Source organism: Artibeus jamaicensis, unplaced genomic scaffold, assembly GCF_021234435.1.
Source record: "Artibeus jamaicensis isolate MK-2021 breed Jamaican fruit bat unplaced genomic scaffold, CSHL_Jam_final contig_477, whole genome shotgun sequence".
In the NCBI taxonomy this organism is placed as follows: domain Eukaryota; kingdom Metazoa; phylum Chordata; class Mammalia; order Chiroptera; family Phyllostomidae; genus Artibeus; species Artibeus jamaicensis.
This window is the reverse complement of record NW_026521854.1, coordinates 6,272,767-6,296,997: the sequence shown is the minus strand read 5'-3', so window position 1 is coordinate 6,296,997 and position 24,231 is coordinate 6,272,767. Positions and strand designations below refer to the sequence as shown.

General features: G+C 45.2%; 1 protein-coding gene and 1 long non-coding RNA gene across 3 annotated transcripts in view; one reads left to right on the top strand and one right to left on the bottom strand.

The window, feature by feature from the left end:
* Positions 1–9,407: 9,407 nt before the first annotated feature.
* LOC119054787 (uncharacterized) lies at positions 9,408–9,863 on the bottom strand. The gene is made up of 2 exons (XR_005083570.2): positions 9,710–9,863; positions 9,408–9,621 (listed from the first exon to the last, which is right to left on the bottom strand). It is a non-coding gene; the product is annotated as an uncharacterized LOC119054787 (long non-coding RNA).
* Positions 9,864–10,209: 346 nt separating this feature from the next.
* Positions 10,210–24,231, top strand: part of GATAD2A (GATA zinc finger domain containing 2A) — a 105,310-nt gene continuing 91,288 nt past the window's right edge. The window contains exon 1 of one of the 2 annotated variants that reach the window (XM_053668091.1): positions 10,210–10,536. The gene's annotated coding sequence lies outside the window, so the exon portion shown is untranslated. The remainder of the gene's footprint in view (positions 10,537–24,231) is intronic. The other variant, XM_037152613.2, reaches the window with a different exon arrangement.

Sequence of the window (24,231 nt, the reverse complement as noted above, 5' to 3'; positions counted from 1 at the left end):
GGCCACCCAAGGTGGGGCTCCTGGCAGCCTCCCAGGGACCTGGGAACCTCACCCACACATGGAATTGAGTGACTTGCCCCACAGAGATCCCCCACAGCCATCTCACTCCTGTTGTCCATGCAGCTTCAGGAACCCAGCTGAAGGGGATATTCCTCTGGAAACTCTCCTAGCAACCACCTCACATCCTCAAGCAGGCCTCACAGGCAACATTGCAGAGCCTGTTGCCAGCCAGGTCTGCTGAGAGCAGTGTGACAAGACAGTCTGGTTCCTCTTTGCTCGTGATGTAGAAGAGATACATGTGGGGGGACGTATGTGAAGGACATGGGCAGGAACCATGAAGCCGAGATGCAGGGAAAGGCCTGAGGCAGGAGATGTAATAGATGATGAAGAGCCAGACAGGTTGGACCCACATGTCAAAAAATCTGCATGTTGTAGCCAAGGCAGGCAGAGCAGTTGGGCTCAGGTGGGAGCAACAGGACAGTGTCCTGGAATGCCTGGCTGAGCAGACAGAACCTCTTCCAATTAACCAGCAGTTGCCGGAGAAGTTTCCTTAAAACACCAGATGCTGGTGAAACGAAGAATAGCTGCTCTGGTCATAACAGTTTTGAGAACTTCTCCAGTAATTCTGAACAGGTTCCTTTTGACAGAATTGGTCAACACAAAGGGACACTGATCGAAGAAATCCTCAGTATCTGCAGGACACATTTGAAAAGTGGACAACAGGTGGGACTGGGAGGATAGAAGTGGACCTCATAGAGTCTGGTGAGTGGCCAGGGCAACCGGCCTGAACGTCAAATGGTCAGGACAGAGGTCATTAGTGGTACACACACACATCTAAATCCTTAGAAACTTACTGGTCACTCTGCCCATTCCTGGCCATCTCTGCCACTTGTCCCCTACCCCCAGTCATGTTTCCCACCTGGATATTGTCCAGCCTCCTCCTTGAATGGTCCGGGAATGTTCTGTGCTCCTTCTCATCTGTCTCCCTGCCAGGGACACTCTCCCTGGAGCTGCTAAGCATCACCAGAATGTCCTGGCTCAGGACTGGCACATAGTGAGTGGGTCTGTGGGGCAGCCCAGAGGAAGAGCACACGACCCAAATCCAGGCAGATGCAGCAGATGCCATGTGAATACCTGTCACAGCTGCCCACAGGTGTTAGCATATCCATCCTCTGCAGCTAGCTTCCCCTCAGAAATACCAACAGGACCCTATTGTCCTGCAGGGGAGCCTGGACTTCACTCATACCCCAAGGCTGATGGGCTTCAAGGGGTTTGGGAATTGAAAAAGTCCCTGATGTGTATTGATTTCATCCCTTAGCCTCTGTGAGCTTTGGGTTTATATATTCTTGCAAAGAAAGCTGTTCAGGGAGAGGCAGGAAGTCCTGCCTCTGTGGTTCAGTCTGTTTGGCACCTGACATCACTTCCTCGATTTGAACCTCACCCAGCCTTTTCTCCCAACACAACCCAGTTGGCTCAGAGCTGTGGACTGGATATGGGAAGAGAGGTGCTGCTGGGGTCAAAGGGTGGTGTAACTACCCCACCTGGAATAAGGGAGCTGGACCTGGAGGGCTATGGAGGCCTCACTATCCATCCCCACCCACCCCAGGAGGAAGCTCTGGGGACCAAGGAGAAGGAGGATGATTGCTGACAAATTGCAATGTTTATTTCACCCCGAATTCATGCTCATACAGTGAGATTACAATATAATTAGTTGGGGAAGGAAAAGATTCATTTCTATGTGAATTTTATTTTCTTAGTACTTTGATATTTGTGATACTTTTTTCAAGGACCAGAATATAGTTAAAGGGGTTATTACACTGATACTTCCTAAGGAATATGATACTCTTGACATATTACAGCTGCTACAACAAATGTAATTTTAAAACACATGACAGTCCTGAAGCCCTAGCCTGGTAACTCAGCCGGTTACATCATTTTCCTGATACACCAAGGTTGTGGGTTTGATCCTGGGTCAGGGCACATACAAAAAGGAACCAATGAATGCATAAATAAGTAGAACGACAAATCAGTGTTTCTCTCTTTCTTCCTCTCTCTCTCAAATAAATTTTTTAAAAAACAATAAACAGCTCAGAGCCTGTTTGCTCCTTCCCTGTTCCATATGCTGAAAAGCTCTCTGAAATGAGCTCTCTGGAGATGGGCCACTTTGTCAGTGTGTGTTAGCTTTGTTATCACTCTCTTTTAAGATTTTATTTTATTTTTAGAGAACGGGGAAGGGAGGGGGAAAGTGAAGGAGAGGAACATTTATGTGTGGTTGCCTGTCATGGGCCTCCTTCTTGGGACCTGATCTGCAACCCAAGCATGTGTCCTGACTGGGAATTGAACCGGCTGTCCTTTCATTTGCAGGCCGGTGCTCAATCCATGGAGCCACACCAGCCAGGGAATATTAGCGTTGTTCTAAGTGTCATTTCTAACCCCTGTTCTTGCATTTAGTATCTGTGCAATGTGTTCAAACTCCATCTGCAGTTAGGTGCACTCTGTCCAGAGCAAGTGTTTGTGTGGCCCTGAAGAAGTCCCACAACTACAGATTTCTGAGCACAAGTGCTCTCTAAAGGGTTAAAGTACAAAACTGCTCAGAACTGTCATCGTGAACCGGAAGTATATCTCCCACTCTGTCTTCACTTATTTATTTCACCAGTTGCTGTCCCCAAAGTGGCCGTTCTGTGCTTGGCCACCAGGGGGCGCAGGTGGCCCCGGCAATGTCCCCACCAGGGAGGGAGAGCAGGACATCTCCTGACCCCAGGGTGGCTAGGCGGTCCTCATCTGCAGGGATGTACAATATGACCTGAACTTCAGGGCCACCTATAACTTTGGGGGTGGGAGATGCTGATTTCCAGGGTTGTCTAGGTCGGGGCTACACCATTTCCTCATTTACTCACCAAATATTTATTGGGCACTTATGGGGTGCTAGGGACACAGCAGAAATCATATCAGACAAACTCCCTGCCCTCAGGGAGTGGAAATTCTACCAGCAATGGGCCTCAAATAGGAGTGAGCACTGTCTTGCCTATGAGAGGGGAGTAGTGCACTGTAGGAGGGACATCCAAGAGGCATGTGGGGGATGCTATGACAGGACAGAGGGGAAACCTCCCTTGGCCAGGTCAGCCAGAGCTGGACAACTTTTCAAACATCTGCTACATGGCCACCAATTGGGGATCTGATGAATGCTGTGCTCACGACTTCAAGGCCAAGCAGCTGGGGCTGGGGCTGGGGGTGGGGCTGCCAGCAATGTGTAGGTAGGACTGAATGACAGCAGGCACGTGGGTCAGATGGTAGCAATAACAAAGATGGGGTCACTGACCCCACCTATAATATAGAATTCAATAGCAGATGCCCAATGGCCAGGGCACTTCTGACATTGGATAGGGCAGTGGCTCAACTTGCCCCCAACCACAAACCAAACCCTGGCAGATGCCTCAGAAGCAGCTAGATCCCCAATCTGAGTGCCCTTAACCCCCTGCCCACTGGCCACCACACTGTTTCCTGAGCCACCCCCTCCTCCGGAAAAGGGACATCATCTCCAGAGGAAGTTTTTCCTGCCTCCGGAAAGTTCCTAGGTCCTCTGGCCAGGACAGAGGGAAGTTCCAGCTGGGCCACACCCTAATCTCTCTTTTACAGGATCTGTTTCTCTCTCAGCATCCAGTTCTCCTCAGGCCTAAAACCTTGATTTAAGGAGATTATTTTTCTAGGGATCATTTTCCCTTCCCTGGCTGTATCCTGGATTGGCCCAGGCCACACCAAGGTTTGGCCTGGCTGTCGGTACTACTATGTGCCTTGTCTGTGGAATTCAGGGCCAGAATAGGCTTTCCACAAAGACAGAGCCCGTGGCCATGTTGGCTTAGCTCCTGTGACAGGACCAGAATCATCTAACCTTTACATCTTATCTGGCACTCATGGCCAGTGAGGACAGCAGAAGAAGGGATGAATGCTGAACATACCCCTATCCTTTTCTTAAGTCCCATGAAAAGGGCCAGAACCTAAGTCTGGCTCCATGTCCATGCAACATGACACCCATCTGTGATATGCAGGATGCCAAAGGCATTTTGATCAGTGCAGTGGGAACATCTGACGAGATTTGGGGGCACTCAAAGGAATCACCATTTCACGGTCACAGTGTGCAGCCAAAGTGGATTTTTGAAGCTGGTTTTTCTCTCTCCCAAGCCACACTAGACTCTAACCTTCATGTTTGACCAGTTTCTCCAAAGGCACCAGGCCATGGGATCCTGTGAAGTGGAATATTCAAACCCAGTTGGGGCCTAGTCCATGGAAGATGCTTTATCCCTCTGAGATATACTAAAGGAGTATTTCAAATCTAAAGAGGTACCCTGTGTTTTCATTTGCTAAGTCTGGCCACCCTGCCCACCCCAGGGGCTCAAGAACATCTTTGAATAAAGGGAGAGCTGGAAGATTACTATGTCCAAACAAGGAATTTTACAGGGGAAACAGAGGTCATAGTACTTTGCAGCACACTTACTTCTCCTTCCCCTCAGAATAAAATCCCACCTCTTCCCAGGCCCCTATGTCAGCTGGCCCTGTGCTCACTGCCATGTCAGGACTGTGGTACTTACTGTCTCTTCTGCCCAGAAGGCTTGTCCTCAGGCTGAATCCTTTGTTAATATATTCAAATCTACCTGTTCACAAGCCTCCAACTCCTGTCCTGGCTAGAGGTCTCCCTGGTCACAGTGCCACACTGTGAGGTTACTTTTCTTCATCATTAGTGGTTGAAATCTTGTTCACTTAGCTAGCCTGTCCCTCCCACCTCGACTTGCTTACTATGGCATCCAGGGTGTGACCACAGGCTTCCGAGTAGCCATGACTGACAGCTCCAATGGGGAACCTGAGCCCTTGCATAGAACCTCCTGCCACAGGTCCCATCTGCCCCCAAGCTGCAATCTCCTAGCTCTCAGTATCACCTGAAGAAGAGCAAAAGTTTCCGGGTCCTGATGACCCCTGCACTACTAGTAAGAAGGTCAGTTAGTCTCTAGATGTGTGCAAAAGGTGGATAACCTTTCATAACCCTTGACATGTAGAAATATACTGACCCAAGAATCCTTGGACCTTTGTCCTTTTTGGAAGGTCCCAAGGCAGGGTGGACCACAATGTGGGGCTGAAGGTGCTCGGTTCTCAGGAACATTCTAGAGATTGGAACCAAATTCCAAAGGACAGTCCTGAGTCACTGACTGAGGGTGCCTGCTTCTGTGGTGAGAAGGATGCCCCCAAACAACACTTGCTTTCCATTTAAGATCAGAGCATGCACTGTGCCTCTGGCTGCACACAAAATCAAAGTGGACCTCTGTGTGTGGAATGGAACCTCTCTGGAGGGACATGTAAGAGAAAAACTAGTGATAGCAGCTGGGCTAGGGGACAGAGAGCCTGAGAGAGATGCCTCCTCCCCAATGCCTTTGCCTACTGCTCCACCCCACAGTACCTAGTCCTTATTAGGGGTCCACTGAATATTTGTGAAATACATTAATATACAGTCATCCCTCAGTATCACAGGGAATTGGTTCCAGGACCCCCATGGATACCAAAATCCAAGAATGCTCAAGTTCCTTAAATGAAATGAAGTAGTATTTATATACAATCTATATATATCCTTCCATCCATATACTTTAAATCATGCACATTCTCCGGTATACTTTGAATCATTTCTAGATTACTTATAATACCTAATACAATGTAAATGCTATGTAAATAGTTGTTGTACTGTATTGTTTAAGGAATAATGACAAGAAAACACTATGTACAAGTTTAGTACAGACATAGTATATGTCAGCAACAATGTATTTCTTTCTTTATTTATTTATTTATTTATTTACTTTTTAGAGAGAAGGGAAGGAGAAAGAAAGGGAGAGAAACATCAGTGTGCTAGAGATACATTGATCCATTGCCTCTGACATGCCCCCAACTAGGAACCTGGCTCACAACCCAGGCATGAGCCCTGACTGGGAATCAAACCAGTGGCCTTTTGGTTCTCAGGCTGAAACTCAATTCACTTAGGCATGCCAGCCAGGGCAACAATGTAACTTTAAAAGAAAATATTTTTAATTTGCAATTGGTTGAACCTGAGGATATGGAACTCTCAGATACCAACTAGAGCAATGAGTGAGTAAACCCCCAAATAACAAATAAAATAGAGGCACTAGGTATTTTCTTTCATTCCAGGCCACCCTCTCAGTTCTCACCCTACCACCCACCCACTGCCAACCTCATGCCTGCCCATGGGGGAGGAAGAGGGAAAAATCTGTGTTAACCAAACAAAATTCTATAGTTTCTATGTATCTGGGAGAAAGTATTTCTCTCCCAACTGTCTTACCTATACTTCTGTAGCAATCCAGGAGAAAATTCTCATAAAGAAGACCAGAGCTTTGGTGAGCAGATGGGTCAAAGCCTGAACAGCAGTAGGAAGGACAAGCCTGGCCCAGTATGGGTGCAGGCAAATGCAGGGAGCCTGGAGCCCTCAATGTAGAAACACTGACTTTTTAATCATCTTTTCCCTGGGAGAATGAAGGCCATTTCCTGCCAAAGGATGCAGATTTCAGTAGATCAGCAATTCACATATATGAACCTCAAAGTATTTGGCAAACCCTAATGAATTATGTAGTCCAAGAATCTTAGGAAGCAATGATGGAGGGGGCACTTTGCTGTGTGCACTTAAACTGCCACTGTCATTCAGTAAAACTGAGAGCTTTAACTTTTGTGCTTAGTATCCTTTTCACTGGTATTAACCAGCTGTCATTTTTTATTGCCAGTGGGCATTCTTCCTTGTCTAAGACTACAATACTAACAGGAGGTCTCTGCAAGCTGGCACCCATCAGGCCCTCATTTTTCTACCATCAAAGCCCTGCCTTCTTTGCCGCCTATGTAGTCACCTGGTTTGCTCTCATTTCCCTATTTGGTTGTGAATGTCACTTAGCCAGTTTGCCCACATGATTTCTCAGGCCCATGAAGGGACACACCTTGATGCAGAGAGATGCAATCACTGCTACCACTGTGGAAAGGAAAGCTCATCCTTGGTATGGGTCATGTTTTTTTATGTCAGAAGCTTTGCTCATGTTATCCATTTTGGTGGGGCATTTCACCCTCTCTGACAATTGCCCATTTGCCTTGGATTCTTTGAGGAAACAATTACCCAGCAAATGGGACCGTTGCTTATGCTTAGGATTCTAGACTTCATGCACATACCTTAATCCATCTCTGCCTCCAGGCAATGCCTTTTTCTAGAGAATCAGAGAAATTCTGTGCATTCCTAAAATAAAAAGAAAAGATGTCATTATACATCCTGACATTTCCAGGGATCAGTCTGGAAATTATACAGGATAGCTCTGAAATAACCTCGATTTATTTGCAAGCTTCCTTTGACAAAGTCAATTTAAGTAGTCTTGATCTGGGTTAGGGCCCCCACTTGCACTTTTCTCTTGAGTTTGGACACTATTAGACCTGTATCCAGAATCTCCCCACAGCTTGCCTAAGAGAAAGACAAGGTGCAGGGAGTTTTAGTTTCTCAACAAGGCTCTGCTTTGCACATGGAATAAAGGGCACGGGCTCCCCTTCTCCCCTTTCCTGCACATAGGACCAAAGTGAGATTAAGGCAATGCAAGTTTAGGATACAGTCATAAAGTAGCAGTGGGATACGAACAAGTCACATTGCCCTCTGGGCCTCTCAATTTCTCATGTATAAAATGAAGGGGTTAGAAAATGAGCTGCTCTTTGATCCCAGTTCAATTCAATAATTATAAAAGCACTGAGGGATTACTTAAATGAATAAAGCTGTATTCCTGCTCTCAGAATGCATTCTGGTTGGTGACTGGAATGAAATGAAAAGCTCCTCAGGCCTTCTGTGCACCGGGCATGGTGAATGGCAATTTGACCTATCTTCATTGCAACCTTTAGAGATTAGTGTTCTCATTTCTGATATTGTTGAGCTATAGAGTGGCAGGTGTGGGTTTGACCCGTTTTGCTAGCCACCACTTTGCTAGTTAAGTGTTTATTGTCCACCCAGACTATCTCAGACTCTTGCAGAATGTGGTATACACCAGAGGTGCAAACAAGGTGCTCTGGGAACACATTGCCTTCATGTTTCTAGTGGCTTCATTCCCTAACCAAGGACTCTTGGCCCAGGTTCAGATCACTCAGGGAGTCAGGCCCTATAATACTCCCTGCCAACCTCACATCCCTGAGAATCTCAGATTTTACTCTTTACTGTTCTTATAGGAATATCAGCCCACTTGTAACAGTATCAATAATTCTTTCCACCCTAGTACATTGCTTTGTGTTTTACAAAGCACTTTCACATCAGTTATCTCATTTAATCACTTCCTCCTCTACATGCCTACATTTTCTTGGTATTTCTTTAGTGTAACATTCTGCTTTGCCTAACAGACCTGTTTTCCTTCATCTTGGCTCACAAGTTCTGTCTTATAATTCAGGTACCTCAGCAGCTTGCACAGTTCCGTGCACAAAGGTGGGGGGGGGTGATAAGAGTTTGGCATGTTAAATCCTCACAGTATTGCGGGTCTTTTTCATTGCAACCTTCTTCACCCCTTTGAATCAATGGACATTTGGTTCCCTACTAAGGGCAAAGCTGGGTTCTTTTGGGAAAAATCAGACAAGGAGTTCAGATTAAGTGGGGGAAGGCAGAGGAGAAGGCTTCTAACACCTGGTAGGATATGGTACCTACTACCAGAGGAGTTTGAGTGACTGATTAGTTTTGTCTGGGGGTGGGTGGAAAGCAAAAATGCTTCTTGGAAGGGCCCCACCCAGTAGAGATGGAAATGGAGACAGAACAGAATCAGAAGGGACCACAGATCTGACCATTGGGAAAGAGTAGGCAGTTACACAGAAAAATTCCCCTCAAAAAAGGGGAAAAGGGCTAAATGCATAGCTTTTCCAAATAGAAGTATAACACCCCACAATTTTCTAGGGAAGAGGAATTGAAAGGTCACAATTTGTAAGAAAAACGGTACCTTTCCTGAAACACTCTGATACTGCTTAGAGAAACAGCTCAGGGAGGACAACTTCCTGGTTTCCTTAGTAAAAGGAGTGAGGTGAGGGTCATGGATTTCCTGCAATTCCTCTCTGTTTAGGAGTGGTGTTTGAGGTTCATAATTTCTCCTCTGGTTAGGGGAGGGACACGCAAAGTCGGAATTTCCCGTTATCTTCAGATAGGAAAGCCAGGGGCACAAAGCCCCAATTGCTCTTCAGATAAGGAAGAGAGCCAGAAGTCCCCAGTAAGGCTCAGAAGAGGCAGGGTAATTTGGGGCATGCGCCCCAAATACTGCTCAGGAAAGGCAATGATTTTGGGGCTTTGAATTCTCCAAATTCTTTTTAGTAGTAAAGGGAGCAAGAAACCGAGCCCTCTCAAGTTTTCTAAGAAAAGAAAGCTGGGGTTCCGAATCTGCAAAATCAGCTTTATTTTGGCAATTCTCCTAAGCGTGCAGGGCAGGAACTTCCACGATTCTCTTCAGCAGAGGGGCCAGGAAGCAAGATCTCCGAAGATTCTCCTCAGAACAGGAGCCAGAGGCAAGAATCCTCAAGACTCTCCTCAGAAGAGGGTCGGACCCGCAACACTAGTCTAAGACGAGCACAGAGGCAATGAATTCCCTGGAGAACAAGGGGGGGGGCCACAGCTCGCTCACAACACGGCTCCACAGAGCGCGCCTTACGAGACCCCGCCCACCACCCGGCGTACCCGCTCCACGCCCTCGCGGCCCAAGCTGCCTCCGGTGCATTGTGGGTGGGGCGCCCCTGCTGAGCACTGCGGGGAACCCCCTGCCCAGCCAGTTGTCCGTCGTTCGGCAGCCCAGTCGAACCGCCTTCCAGGGTCCGAGCTCCCCGGCCAAGGATTGACGCGTCTCCAGGCCCCGCCCTTCGCGGTGTTCCCGCCCCTAAGCCTAAAGCCCGCCCCCTGAAGACCTTGACTGGCCCTGAGGCCCGCTCCACTCTACCATTGGCAGGCGAACTGTCAGTCACTCTGTTTCACCTCCTCAGACCCTCCCAGGCCGCCGGCGCAATCCTGAGGGCGAGCCGGCAGAAGCGCTTATTGGCCCCTGGGCGCTGTCCGTCATTATGATGAACACGCCCACTGTGGGGCGTGCATCCCAGAGGCCCCGCCCGGACCTCATTGGCCTGGGGCGCCGCCACTCGGCAGGACGCGCCTCAACCCGGAAGTGTGTGAGGCGAAATCTGCCTAGCAACCGGAGAAGCCGGGCTGGGAAGCGGGCAATTTCAGTGTGAGACTAAGCTGCGAGACCGAGCCGTGGCTCCGAGTGCGGCGCGGCGGCTCCTCCCGCCCGAGGTCAGCGCCCCGGCGCGCGCACGCGCACCCCCGTCGCCCGAGCGCGCCTCGCGCCGCCCGCACTGTCTGTCGGTCCGCCGTCCCTCGTCCCGTCGCCGCCGCCACTGCGGGCGCCACCTGAGGGAACTGCCGCCGCGGGATCTGAGCGGACCGGACCTGACACCGCCGTCCGAGGCCGTCCGGGACCCAGCAGCTGCTCACGGAGGCGCTGAGCAACTTCGGTGAGTGAGGGGCCAGAGCCGCTGGAGGTGGGTCCCCGGCTTCCGGTGCCCCGGGCTTTTCTGGGGCTTCCGCTTCTCCGAGGTGACCGCTTCCAGTGCGTGGACCCCCTTGTCTGCGGGGACCCGCTTCTGTGAGTGAGGCCCCCATCTTTGAGGGGAACCCCCGCTTCTCTGAGAGACCCCCTTTTTCTGAGGAACACCTCAGTGAGAGATTCCACTGTGGTCTCCCACCTCTGGCCGCTCCCTTCTCTGATGGACTCTTCACTTTTCTGAGGGACTTCGTCTCTCTGAGGGCCACTCCTACTTTTCAGGGACCCCTGTCACCTTAGGGATCCTCCACTTCCCGGAGGCTTCTCTCAGGAGATAATCCTGCTTCTAGGGGACGCTCCCCCTCACTTCTCTGGGGGGCCTCCTCTCTCTGAGGAGACCTCCCCGCTTCTCCAGGGATCCCCCAGTCACATTATCTGAGGAGATTCCAGCTTCTCTGAGCTGTTGTCCCACTTTCCTGATGTGTTCCATTTTCGTCCTTGCTTTTCTAAGGTGTTTCCCACTTTTCATAGGTTCCCTTTCTCCCTACTTTTCTGAGATGTACTTCCTACTTTTCTGTCCCCACTTGTTTGGGTGACCTCCCCCTTCTACCGAGTATCTTTCAATTAATCAGAGGTGTTCCTGCTTCTGTCAGAATCCTTCTTGGAGGTGCTTCCTACTTTTCTGAGCTGTCCCACTTTTTTTTGGATCCCCTGCTTTTTGATGATTGCCTCCACTCACCTGAGAGATCCCAGTTAATTCCGAAGTGCCCATACATTTGACGGGACCTTCAGTTTTTCTGAGAAAAAATTGCTTACTTTTCTGAAATATTTTTCATTTCTTTTGGGTTCCCCACTAGTCTATGGATAATGCATAGAGGAGTCCATAGCTTCTCTCCCTAATATGAGATGTCTCACTCCTACAGGTTCCTCACATCTCTGAAGTATGCACTTTTCTAAGATATCCCCTCTGTTGATGGGAGACATGGTGGATTGCACCACTTCTCTGAGGGGTCCCCTTGCATTTTGAGGGGTTTCTCTTCTTCTTGCCTGAGGACATGTACTTTTTCCTGAGGTTTTCCTCCTGATTCTCTTTTTGAATTTTTGTATTATTTTGATTTTTGATTTACTGTTCCCCTCTTGATTTTCTCGGAGAGAAAAATTTTCCTCATTTCTCCTTGGAACTTCAAGATTCCTTTGTTTCTGTGTGGCACCAACTTCCCTTAATTCTGGAAGGAAAAATGTGCTTTCCCTTCAGTCTTTCCCGCCAGATTAGTGGGTCTTCTTTTCAACTTTTACCTCAGCTTCCAAGGACCTCAGAAATTTTGTGGCTAGAAGGGATATTGGGAGACGGGGGGAAAAAACCTAGCCCCCCCAAACCAAAACAAAATACTGTTTTCTCTTGTCCTTTAAGATTTGCTAGATTTGGGGGAGCAGGAGCTACTTTGGTCAGATGACCACTTTGGTTACTCTGTTTTTGAGCCTTGGGGCCCCTACTGTGTTGTCAGGCCAATACAGAGGCAGGAGGGACAGGGCTGGAACGTTGGGTTGTTCGTTGTTTGCCCATTATCACACTGTCAAGCCGTGGCACTGATCCACTTCCTGTCCCATGCCTTACTCCTCCCTGTGCATAGTGTAACTCACCCCCCTTAAAAAAAAACGGGGGGAGAAGAAAATTGCTCCTTCATATCTTTCTGTTGCATTTTTTTCTCCCTGGGCCCTCTGATTTACCCCTTGATTACTAGAGGCTCCTTAGTTTGTGGGCCACTCTGATTTGAAAGGCAAGGCAAGAAGCAGGAAATGGGTCACCTTAGATCCAGGAAGGGTGGAAGGAAGGAAGGGAGGCAAGGGACAGGGGTTTTGACTTCATTTCTCCAACTTTTAGGTGACTTCAACCTGGTCAAAAGGAGTTTTTACATGGCTTTTATGAATCTTATGGGTACCTTTTTTAATGCCCACCCTAGATTCCAAGTTCACTCCAGGAGCTAATTTTATCTGCTTTGCCAAACACAGAGCTCTCTGGAGCCCAAGTAGATGAATGCTGGCATTGAGAGATGGTCCAAAGGACAGGAATGAACTCAGTTTGAAATTTGAGTAACTTGTAACCACTTTGTGTCCATGCAGAAGTTTCAGACTAAAAACATAGAACGTTCCTGAAGTGGAGTTTTGAAATATAGGCTGAACTCCTGTTTGGTTTAGTATTTCAGTGAGTTCTTCCTCTGACTCTGCTAGAACTGCAGGTCACTTTACAGTTTGACTTAAGCCTGTTTCTCTCCTGTTCGTTTCCATCTGGGTCTTACTTAATTTGAGTCCTTTGTGAAGACTCCTGCCGAAGCTATAATTTGAGTTCTAAATCTGTCGGTGGACCATGTGGACACAAGTTTCAACTCGAGCCATTTTCTTCTGTAGAGAAGTGCTTGGAGAGTTTCCTGGGCCCTCTGCTCCTGGGGTAGTCAAGTCCAGGCAAGAAACTGCTACAAGACCTGGTTGCTCTTATACTGCCTCTTCCTGGTCAGCTGTAGGCACTGCCCTGAAAGGGGAGAGGAAGGATGATGGGAATTCAGGGTTTGGGGTGTCCTGAGGCAGGGCAGGAAAGTGCTGGCATATATTTATTATTTTAAGTGAAACCCACAGGACCAGCAAGGTAGGATGTTAGAAAGGGAGAAGAGAGCTTTGAAGTCAGAAGGAACTGATTGAGATCTTGGCCTTGGACAAGTTATGGCATAAAATTGGCATGTTACTAAATATTCAAGGGGTCACATCTCTGTGAAGGTGTGTAAAGATGCCTACAGATGGCAAGTGCTTCCTAGACATATGAATGGTGTAAATGAATCTGAGACAATGAGTGGGTGGCAGACAGCACAGTGCCTAGCACATGGTTGGTGTGCAATAAAGGTGGGTTGTTGTGCTTAGGAGATTAGGGTTCTGTCCTACACTCTCAGGCCAGGAAGTACTTGACAATCTGCCAAGGCTAAATATGTCCAAAGAGAAAGAAAGTTGGTATATCTCTTGTAAAACCCACTGGCCTCCTGAGTCTCATAGGAATTTTGTGTTCAGGTAGCAGATGTGAGGTGGATTTGCTGTGTGGGAGACATTTGTGTTTGCCTTGCCTTCTACCTGTGTAAGATGGGGTAATTTGCTCTGAAGTTAAAGTGAGTTAAAAGGCAAGTAGGGAGATGTATTGCTGTAATTAGACTGTAGGCAAGATAGAAGATTATAATGAACTTAGAAGAATTGTGGGAAGGAAATAGTAAGAGAACCATAAACCTGTAGGATCAAATCCATATTTTGGGACTGGTCGAGTGAGTGATGGGTAGTAGTTACCTGGTGAGCAGTCTCTTATACATTAGAATCTTGAAATAAAAACTGTTCTTTTAGGGTAATGGATCAGATTTTGGGACAAAAGCCTGGGAAAGCATTTGACGCGACACAATAATAGTACATTGAGAGGGCCAGTGTGTGGCTTAGTGCCCATGAGGAGATCGGAATTCACCTTGAGCTCCCAGGATAGAGAGAGCTGTGGAAATGCTAACTCTGCCTCTGGGGATGGGGGTGAGAACTGGGGTGGGCAGGACAGCTTCTTTTTTGAGAGGATTCTTTCTTAGCAGTTAGTGGAAGCCCTAAAATCATGGCTGTTGGGCCCAGCCCTTTCCACAGATGGCACTTACCCCTGATAGCTAAAACCCAGGGCGAAATAATGGATGAAAATGTGAGTAAGGCTCCCGCTGGCCTGCTCCTAAGTTTGAAGAAAAGAGTTTTTCCCCCACTTGAATTATCCCCACTCCCGCCCTTCTTCTCCCTCTCTCTCTCTCTCTCTCTCTCTCTCTCTCTCTCACACACACACACACACACACACACACACACAATGACATTACTGTTACTATTGAGGCCAAGAAATATCCACCAATCTTAAATTATTTTAATTCTTAATTCTTCTCTTAATTCTTTTTTTTTTAAAGATTTTAATTTATTTTAGAGAGGGGGGAAGAGAAGGAGAAAGAGAGGGAGAAAACTGTCAATGTGTGGTTGCCTCTCATTCACCACCTACTGGGGACCTGGCCTGCAACCCAGGCATGTACCCTGACTGGGAATCAAACTGGCTACCCTTTGGTTCACAGCCCATGCTCAGTCCACTGAGCTATACCAGCCAGGGCTCTCTTAATACTTTTAAGGATAGTTATTCCATCATATGAGAAAGGGGCAAAGTTTATTACTTTTAATATATAGAAAATAAGGTGAACAGCTTTACAGGGATCAGTATCCCTTTTGAAATGATGCTGTGTCTCTTGTGTACCACAGACTTAATTCTGGTGGATAGTGGCGCCACTGTGAAGTCTCTTTTATCTAACAGGAAGTTTTTTAAAACTTTTTTTAAATTGGAAGATCTTTACAGCAATAAACCCCTTGGATAATTGGAAATGATATTGATCTAGGTACATTTATTAGATGCAATGTAACATGGTTATCCGTTGGTGGGCAGCCCTAAAAGGCATGTGGGTCCCAACACTGCCTGGTTTCTCTGGACAATAAACTGTTGATTTATGTAACTGAAATAGCTAGGGAAGTCGGGGTTTCCTTCCTGTTGGAGACAGCACAGGGGGCATTAAATCCCTGTGGGATCTTGATGATAAGAAAGAAGCTGACCTCTTGGAATTGGGAAATAACTACTGTATTCAGCTCTTCTATCCAAATAAATGGTTATTTAAAAAAATTATTTATTGATTTAGAGTGAGAGAAACAAACATCAATTTGTTGTTCCACTTATTTATACATTCATTGGTTGATTCTTTTATGTGCCCTGACCAGGGATCAAACCCACAACTTTGGTGCATTGGGACAATGATCCAAGCAGTTGAGCTATCTGGCCAGAGCTAGCTGGTGTTACTTTTATGTTACTTTTTAAATTAATTAATTAATTAATTTTTAAAAGATTTTATTTATTTATCTTTAGAGGGGAAGGGAAGGTGAGAGGGAGAGAAACATCAATGTATGGTTGCGTCCCATGGGTCCCCTGCTGGGAACTGGCCTGTAACCCAGGCATGTGCCCTGACTGGGAATCGAACCGAGATCCTCTGGTTCGCAGGCCCGTGCTCAATCCACTGAGCTACACCAGCCAGGTCTTATGTTACTTTTTAAAAAAGATTTATTTATTTTTAGAGAGAGGGGAGGGGAAGGGAGAGAGAAACATTGATTGGTTGCCTCTCGCATGTGCTCCATCTGGGGACTGAACCTGCAACCAGGGTATATGCCCTTGACCAGGGAATTGAACTGGTGACCTTTTGATTTGCAGGATGATGCCCAACCAACCGAGCCACACCAGTCAGGACAGGATGGTGTTATTTTTAATTTCTGGCATTAAGTTTGGCTTTATCCTCTGTGTAGCCCAGCCTCCTTTGTTTAATACAAATTTATTCCTTCAAACTTGCCTATAAGGGGTGTTTGAGCTCTCAAGTAAAGTCTTTATTTACCACAGGTTTTCCTGTGTGGCCATAAGTTAGGCTTTTAAATTTATTTATTTATTTTTGTGCAACTTAAATTGGATTGAAAAATAGAAAGTTTTAAATCTTTTGGCTCATGTAATTTCCTAATGCCAGCAAATAATTCATCAATGGTTCTGTGCCTACCATGTGTTGGGCATACAACCCTGGGTGTCTGGGGTCTAGCAGTGAGGAAGACAGATGATGCATTAGACCCTCAAGGAGCTTACATCCCAGTCACAGATAAGCAAATGAATGAATGGAAGAATGTTGTAGGGCTTCTTCGGGAATATCCCTGGATTTGGGGTGTCTTGGGTGGAGTTTCTTGGAGGTTTAGAAGTAACACCTCACTACCCTTCTCATTTCCTCACTGGACTCCTTGCTTCTGTTTCTTCTCTCTATAAAGAGGTGAAATTATGGCATTTTCCCAGTTGATTGTTGGCTGTTGGCACTAGTTGATCCAGGTTGACTGTGGTTGTAGTTTTTTTTAAAAGATTTTACGTATTTATTTTTAGAGACAGAGGTAAAGAAACATTGATGTGAGTGAGAAACATTGATTAGTTCCCTCTTGCAGGCCCCCAACCCATCCCTGACTAGAAATCAAACTGGTAGCCTTTTGGTTTAAGGGATGGTACCCAACCCACTAAGCCGCACCAGTCAGGTCTGTGGCTATAATTTTGGAGTAACTAGAGAGAGAGTCTGGGATAGTCATGGCCAGGAGCATTTTCAGCTTTGCTTTTCTTAAAGTTGGTGGCAGTGCATATTTGGAATCCTGTGGCATTTCTTAATGGCAGTGCATATTATGCAGAGATAAACAGCTCTAAAAGCCCTTCCTGCCTTGTTTGAAATCTTAAAAAAAAAAGTTCAGACAAGGGGAGTGCTTGTCTATTATTCATGGGATAGGAAAAGTGAGACTTCAAATAGATTGCTTTGTTGTGTATTGGTAGGTTCATGGTGAATGAAGTTCCCTCTGTCCTAGGGTTCCCTCTTACATGGGGTTTGAGGAAGCACTATTTTGACTTTTCTATGTTGTGGACAGCTTTGATGTTAGTTCACATAGGTCAGTTATATGATAGGTGCTTTTCTTACAAACGTGTATTCATGAGGGAGCCAGAGAGGGGTGGATACTCATTTGGGGCACAGGCTCCAGGAGAGAGGAGGAGAGTTTCTGGTTAATCTGTCTTTTTTCCTTCCACCCAAGTACTGACTCTGGAGGTGAAGAGACAGGCCCAAGCCGGAAGTGGGTGTGAATACGTAGTGCAACTGTGCATGTGACCAGGTTCCACCTCTGGGCTCTGCTGTCCTTGGGAAGTAGATGCTTGCTCCCTCCTCACTTCCTGTTCCTCAGCACTCCAGGCTGAGTTCTTGGGCCTCAATTTGAGCATTTAGAAAGCACCACTTTTTCTTTGGTAAGCTGGTTTGTCAGAGTTGGGAGCACTTGGCAGTTCTGAGGCTCAGTTCATGTACTCACAAAGTCAGAACTCTGGCAGGGTGGCCAATAGGATGATTTCCTGTTGCATTATCACAGTGCTCTCTGTACGAGTTTGCCTCTAGAGGGATTCTCTGGAGATGTGTATAGAACTTAAGAAAGCAGAGAGCAGAAAGGCCTTTCTGTAAGAGTGTGCTCTGGAAGAATGGTCTTCATTGCTTTGTAAAAAAAAAAAAAAGTGCTACGGGAGGCCCTGTGTGCAGTGGAAGCTTTAGAGTCAGAAAGCCTTAGGTCTGTATCCAGATTTCACCACTTGCTGGCTTTCTGACCTCAGGAAAGTGGCCTAATTGCAAGTGGCCTAAGCTCTTTGGGCATCAGTCTCATTTGTGGGGTAGGGATGGTAAGCACAAAGCAAGCAATCAGATTATTGTAGGTACCTTGTAAGGGAGTTGTTACAGAATTGTATCAAGACTGACTATTCCTCTTGAGGCTGGCACCCAAGTTTGGTCAGCTATCTATAGCAGTTAATAATGCCCAAGAGCAAACCAGTCCACATTGAGGCCATAGGCTGCTGTTCATCACCAAGGGCCATGATCTAGAGGTTCCTGGGTTGGCTGATTTTCTCAGTGAGTTTCCTCAGTTTAATGTAGCCTCAGACTGGGTATACTTGCTTTAAGGACTTTCAGTGCCTCCTGAAGCATAACAGGGTTACTAGGAAAAAGGCTCAAACCTATATTCTATGTACTGCCATAGGTGCTAGCAAAAGCCTCACCTTTGACTTACCAAGGGTCAGACACCTGACCGGACATAGGAGCTTATAGGTTACTAGAAAAAGACAGGTACATTAATTGGCAAGTGAAGCAAAGTGTTGTATGCAGTTGAATTGAGGGAAGGAGGGGGAGATTTAGAAGGTCAGTAAAGGAAGGGCGGGGTGATGGAGAGAAGTACTTGTTAGTAGGCACCTACACATTTTGGGGAAAGGAATAGCATGGGCATGGGCAAGGACCTGGCAGCCAAAAACAGCCTGGTGAGTTCCCTTGACCTGAGGAGGTTATGCTCATCTAAAATAAAGAGTTTGAACTGGGTACCTATAATATAAGTAAAGCCCAATGCTACCTTCAAAGGGAGGAACTCTTATAAAATGTGTCATAGTAAGATGCAGGATTAAACTCAAATTAAAATTATATTTACACTGAGCTCTCAATAAGCATTTTCAATCAGAAACTAAGGATGGCTGGTGGAATCAGACCATTTAGACTCCTTTGTAATGTTATGTAGTCTACATGGAGTTTAACCTCTTAAGGAGCTTCAAGGGAGCAGATTTGGGGGCTATTTCTGATTTTTTTTCCTTTGAAAATTGTCATCATTTAAGGTAGTCTAAAATTTAAAAAAATATATTTTATTTATTTATTTTTAGAGAGAAGGGTAGGAAGGGAGAGAGGTAGAGAAACATCAACATGTGGTTGCTTTTCGTGCGTCCCCGCACTGGGGAACAAGGCTGCAACCCAGACATGTGCCCTGACTGGGAATTGAACCAGCGACCCCTTGGTTCATAGGTTGGCACCCAGTCCACTGAGCCACACCAGCCAGGGCTAAGGTAGTTAAAAGTCTTAACACAGGATAACAGTTTAAATTTTTTTCTTTTATTTTGGAGAGAGGGGAAGGGAGGGAGAAAGAGTGGGAGAGAAACATTGGTGTGAGAGAAATATTAATCATTGCCTCTTGCATGCACCCCAGCTGCAGAACCCACATGTGCCCAGGCATGTGCCTTGACCAGGAATTGAACTGGCAACCCTTTTTGTTTGCAGGACGATGCCCAGCCAACTGAGTCACACTGGCCAGGGCAACAGTTTTTTAACTTGCAAGGCATTTTCAAGGTTTATGCTTTATGTTTATATTTACAAAGCTTCAAGCTTTATATTTAACCCCTAGTATCATTATTGAAGGTTGACTTTTGACCTGAATTTGAAAGAAAGATCTTACTCTCTCCAAACTATGAGTTGGTAAAATGTAGGCCTGACTAGGTCAGCATGCAAAGAGGGCCTGGTGTTTGTTATCAAGCTGTAAAGGAGAAAGCTGGGTAGACCTGTTACCTGTATTTTTTCTATAGGGAAATGCTGGGCACCAGCATAGGGAAGAAAGGAGAGTACCCATCTTATAAGAAAAACTTTGGGGAAGAATGTTTCCCCTCCTCCCTATGTCAAGTTGGAAGATCTGCCATTTAATAATGGGATTGGGGTGTGAACTGGATATCGAGTTTTTAAAACATGTTTTTCTTCATGTCTAAATCAAGGATGTTTATTAGCAGACCAATGATGTGACTAACACTGTTTCTTTGCTAAGCAGGTTTGAATATGTTGATCTCTAGATTTAAAACTGTCTCATAGCCTTTTCTTTTTCTGGTAGTTTTCTGATTGTTTTTCTCTTTTAAATCTTGAATTCATAGAAAATATTGTTCACTTAGTAACTTTTCAAAGACTTAGGTAGGTATTTTTCTGTAAGCCATGTATAGACACAAAAGAGATGTTCCTTGCCACCTGGTGACACATGCAGATGAAGACAGAATAAGAGATACATTTGCAGTTCATGATCATACTTCTGCGATGTTTATATTTAACCCTTTAGTGAAACATTTGTGGTCAGAACTCTGTAATAGTGGGACATCAAGGTCACAGAGAGACTGACTGAAGATGAAGCCTGAACTCCACATAGCACAGACACGAAGTGGTTCAGAATTGTGGTTAGAAATGGCAGCCCTGGGCAGCATGCCCAGTGGGTTGAGTGCTGGCCTGTGAACCAAAAGGTCACTGGTTTGATTCCCAGTCAGGGTATGTCCCTAGGTTTTGGTCAGGTCCCCAGTTGTGGGCATGCAAGAGGCAACCGACTGATATTTCTCTCCCTCTCTTTCTCCCTCCTGTCCTTTCTCTCTAGAAATGGATAAAAATCTTAAAAAAAAAAAAAAAAAAGCGACACTTAGAACAAAGCAAACACATGTTGACAAAGTGTCCCATCTCTAGAAAGCTGTATTTCAAACAACTTTTCAGCATATACAACACCCATGGAACAGATAGGTGCTGATCTGTCTCCCATAATTCCTAATCTAGTGTAAAAATGTTGTGACTTAAAAAATGAAGCCCTGGCTGGTATGGCTCAGTGGACTGAGTTCTGGCCTGTGAACCAAAGGATCACCAGTCTGATTCCCAGTCTGGGGCGCATGTCTGGGTTGTGGGCCAGCTTCCCAGTATGGGGTGTGTGAGAGGCATACATTGATGTTTCTGTCCTTCTCTTTCTCCCTCACTTCCCCTATCTAAAAATAAATAAATAAAATCTTATTTGTTTTTTCTTTAAGATTTTATTTATCTTTAGAGGGGAAGGGAAGGAGAGAGGGAGAGAAACATCAATGTATGGTTGCCTCTCATGTGTCTCCTGATGGGAACTGGCCTGCAACCCAGGCATGTGCCCCCACTGGGAACCGAACTGTGAACCTTTGATTCACAGGCCCATGCTCAATCCACTGAGCTACACCAGCCAGGGCTAAATAAAATCTTTTTTTAAAAGAAGATATTTGTTGCCTTGGCTGGGTTGCTCAGTGGTCGGAGTGTCAGCCTGTACACCAAAAGGTTGCTGGTTCGATTCCCAGTCAGGGCACATATGTAGGTTGCAAGTTTGATTCCCAGTTGCGGTGCATACAGGAGGCAACCAATTAATGTTTCTCTCTCTCTTTTTAAAAAAGATTTTATTTATTTACTTTTCGAGGGGGAAGGGAGAAAGAGAGGGACAGAAACATCAATGTTTGGTTGCCTCTTGCATGCCCCCTACTGGGACCCTGGCCTGCAACCCAGGCAAGTACCCTGACTGGGAATTGAACCAGCGACCCTTTGGTTGAGGGCTGGCACTCAATCCACTGAGCAGTACCAGCCAGGGCTGATGTTTCTCTCTTTTTCTCCCTTCCTCTTTCTCTAAAATGAATAAACATATCCTCCGGTAAGCATTATTTGGGAAAAAAAAAGACATTTGTTGTAGCAGCTGTCATGTTATCGTGAATATTATATTCTTCATAGAGCATCACTATAATAGTCTTTTAAACTATTTTCTGGTCTTCGAAAAAGTATCCAAAATATCAAAGTACTATGGAAATCAAATTCACTTAAAAGTGAATTCTTTCCTTTTCTTTCCCAACCAAGTCCTCTGTAATCTCACCATGTGAGTATGAATTTTGGTTGAAATAAGAAATTTCAAAACAATTTTTTCTTAGAGCTTGTGGCTATCTTGTCCTTAAACTCAATGACAACAGTTTCACACTTTAGAGTACAAAAAATGCTAAATATGGGAAGTGGTTAGTGTTCTTGTTCATAAGGGTACTTTAAAAAAAGCTTGGTACACTTTTGAATGTATACACTGTTTATTTCATTTATTGATTTTAGATATTTTATTTTTTATTTATTGATTTTATTGATTGTTTATTGATTTTATTTAGAGAGAGAGAGAGATTGGCATCAATTCATTGTTCCACCTACCTGTGCATTCATTGGTTGACTCTTGTATGTGCCCTGACCGGGGATTGAATCACAATGTTGGCATATAGGGAAGATCCTCTAACCAAGTGAGCTACCTGGCCAGGACCTACACTGTTTATTTTTTAGAGAGCTTCTCCGAAAATAAGTAGGTCTGTTTGGCTTGTGAATTTAAGTAAGCAGTAGTTAATTCTGTGTTTTGGGAGAGAATGATGGCATCTAGAAAGTTTATAGTATAATCAAGCTTACCTTTTTTTCAGCCCTTTCTGCCCCAAAGCCCCAATACTCCAGGTATAGCCAGCTCTGGCCTTTGCCTCTGCTGTTCTGGATGCCTCCGATGCTCATCTGTTAAAACTGGATCAAATGTCACATCCACAAAGATTTCCTAGACACTTACCCAAGCAGGGGAGCAACCCCTTCCTCAGTCTTTTTCTATGAATGCCTTTTCTGCATTGAAGTTGTTCTGTGTCTTTCTTCGTCACTGGCCTGTCAATTTCTGGAGTTGGTGCATGCAGGTTTCTCATCATGCTAAATCCTTGGAAAGACTGGTCTCTTAGACAGTTTGTGTGTATCAGTGTTTATCACAAAAGGCATCTTAAATTTTGTGCACCAGAAACTTGAATTTCCTGATTAAAACCTAAAAAAGACAGTACCTTAAACATTCAGTAGGTGATGCTACTCCTTTTCTGTCAGTTTCACTCTATTGTGAAGCCTCTGACCAATTTCTGTTATAAAAGAGGATATGAACTTGGATTTTGGCTTAAATTTCTTTTCTTCAGTCCCTGTTTTGTGCAGGGACATGTTCAGATGGTGTTTAGAAGTTTGTCTAATAGTACATTAAAATGATAATTAAAATATTTTTGTAGTGGTTAGGGTGGAAGGAGGCTTAGCTGTTATTAGCAAGGATCTGGTCTATGAAGGATATGAAATTTAGAGTGAATTTGGAAGGCAGTTTTAACTAACAAGTGTTTTTGAAGTATTATATTACCTGATATCTATAAGTATTAATTGAATGCCTTGTTCTTAGGACAGAGGGAAAACTTAGAGAAAAATATGGTTCTAGCTACAGTTGTCTTCTGCCTTAGAATGGCATCTGCAGGTGATTGCATCATATTTCATAATTACCCAGCTGAACTATTTGCTGTTTAGTCCAGTGGAAGGCACCTAGGCAGCTTTTAGTTCAAGCAGTCTCAGTATTCACTGGCTTGAGTATCAGGGACCCCAAACAGGTCTGGATTTACTGTCACTTCCCATTTACACACCTGGCTCTCTCTTCCTATCAAAAATAAACCTTATAACAATTTCACTCTACCCCCACTGCTGCTTTCCCAGCTGGAGAAGTTGGCATTGCCCTCTGGAGCAGCCCACCTGTCACCAGTGCACACCTCAGTCCACAGGGGTGTGTCATTAATATGTTGCAGCTGAGGCCTCCCTCTTTAAAACAGGGTGGTTGTTGCCTTGGTGACTCATACAGAGTTTGCCAGCTCAGACTATAGAATCTCTATCTCAAGTCTTGGGTCTCCCACCTGATGACACTTTGCTCTGTTTGGAGTTAATTAAGTTGGCGTTAATCGAGACCAGGGTGAGGAGCAGTGAGGTAATATTTTGCTCGTATTGCTTTAATATACATCATTTGATTAATTGTAGAGTAAAAGCAGTTCTTAAAATATACAGCTGCTGAGTTAAGAGTGAAAACTCTGGATATTTGCTTTAACCTATTCTTGCAAATGGGATCAGGAAGCTTCCTGAATTTCTATACCAAGTCACCTGTTTAGGAATAACACTGTTTTTGTTTGGTTTTTGAATTTGAACATTTGAATTGCTTTGTAGCAAAGCAAGTTGCTGACAAAACTGGGTCAAGGAATGTTTGGGGTCAACACTTTGTATTTTGTATCGTTTTTTAGTTTGAGGAATGCTTCTCTTAACCCAGGGGAAGTTGTGTCAGATGTTGCATTAAGCAGTTGGAAGATTTTTGGGGCTGGGGTGGTAGAATCAATGACAAAATGTTGCCAAATAAACTGAACACAGAATTAAGATGGGCTTTTTTTGAACTTGGTGGCTGGGAGCACATAGCAGAAAAACAATTTTATTTGTAAAACTTGTTCTACGTTAAATGTTTTTCAAGTTTAGCGTTAAGAGCAATCATGGGTCAGAATTATACTGATTTCTCTTTTTAAAATGAAATAGAATAGAGAATATCAGAATACATTGCAAGTGGTAAAGGTATGCTCTGTGAAACTAGTTTCAAT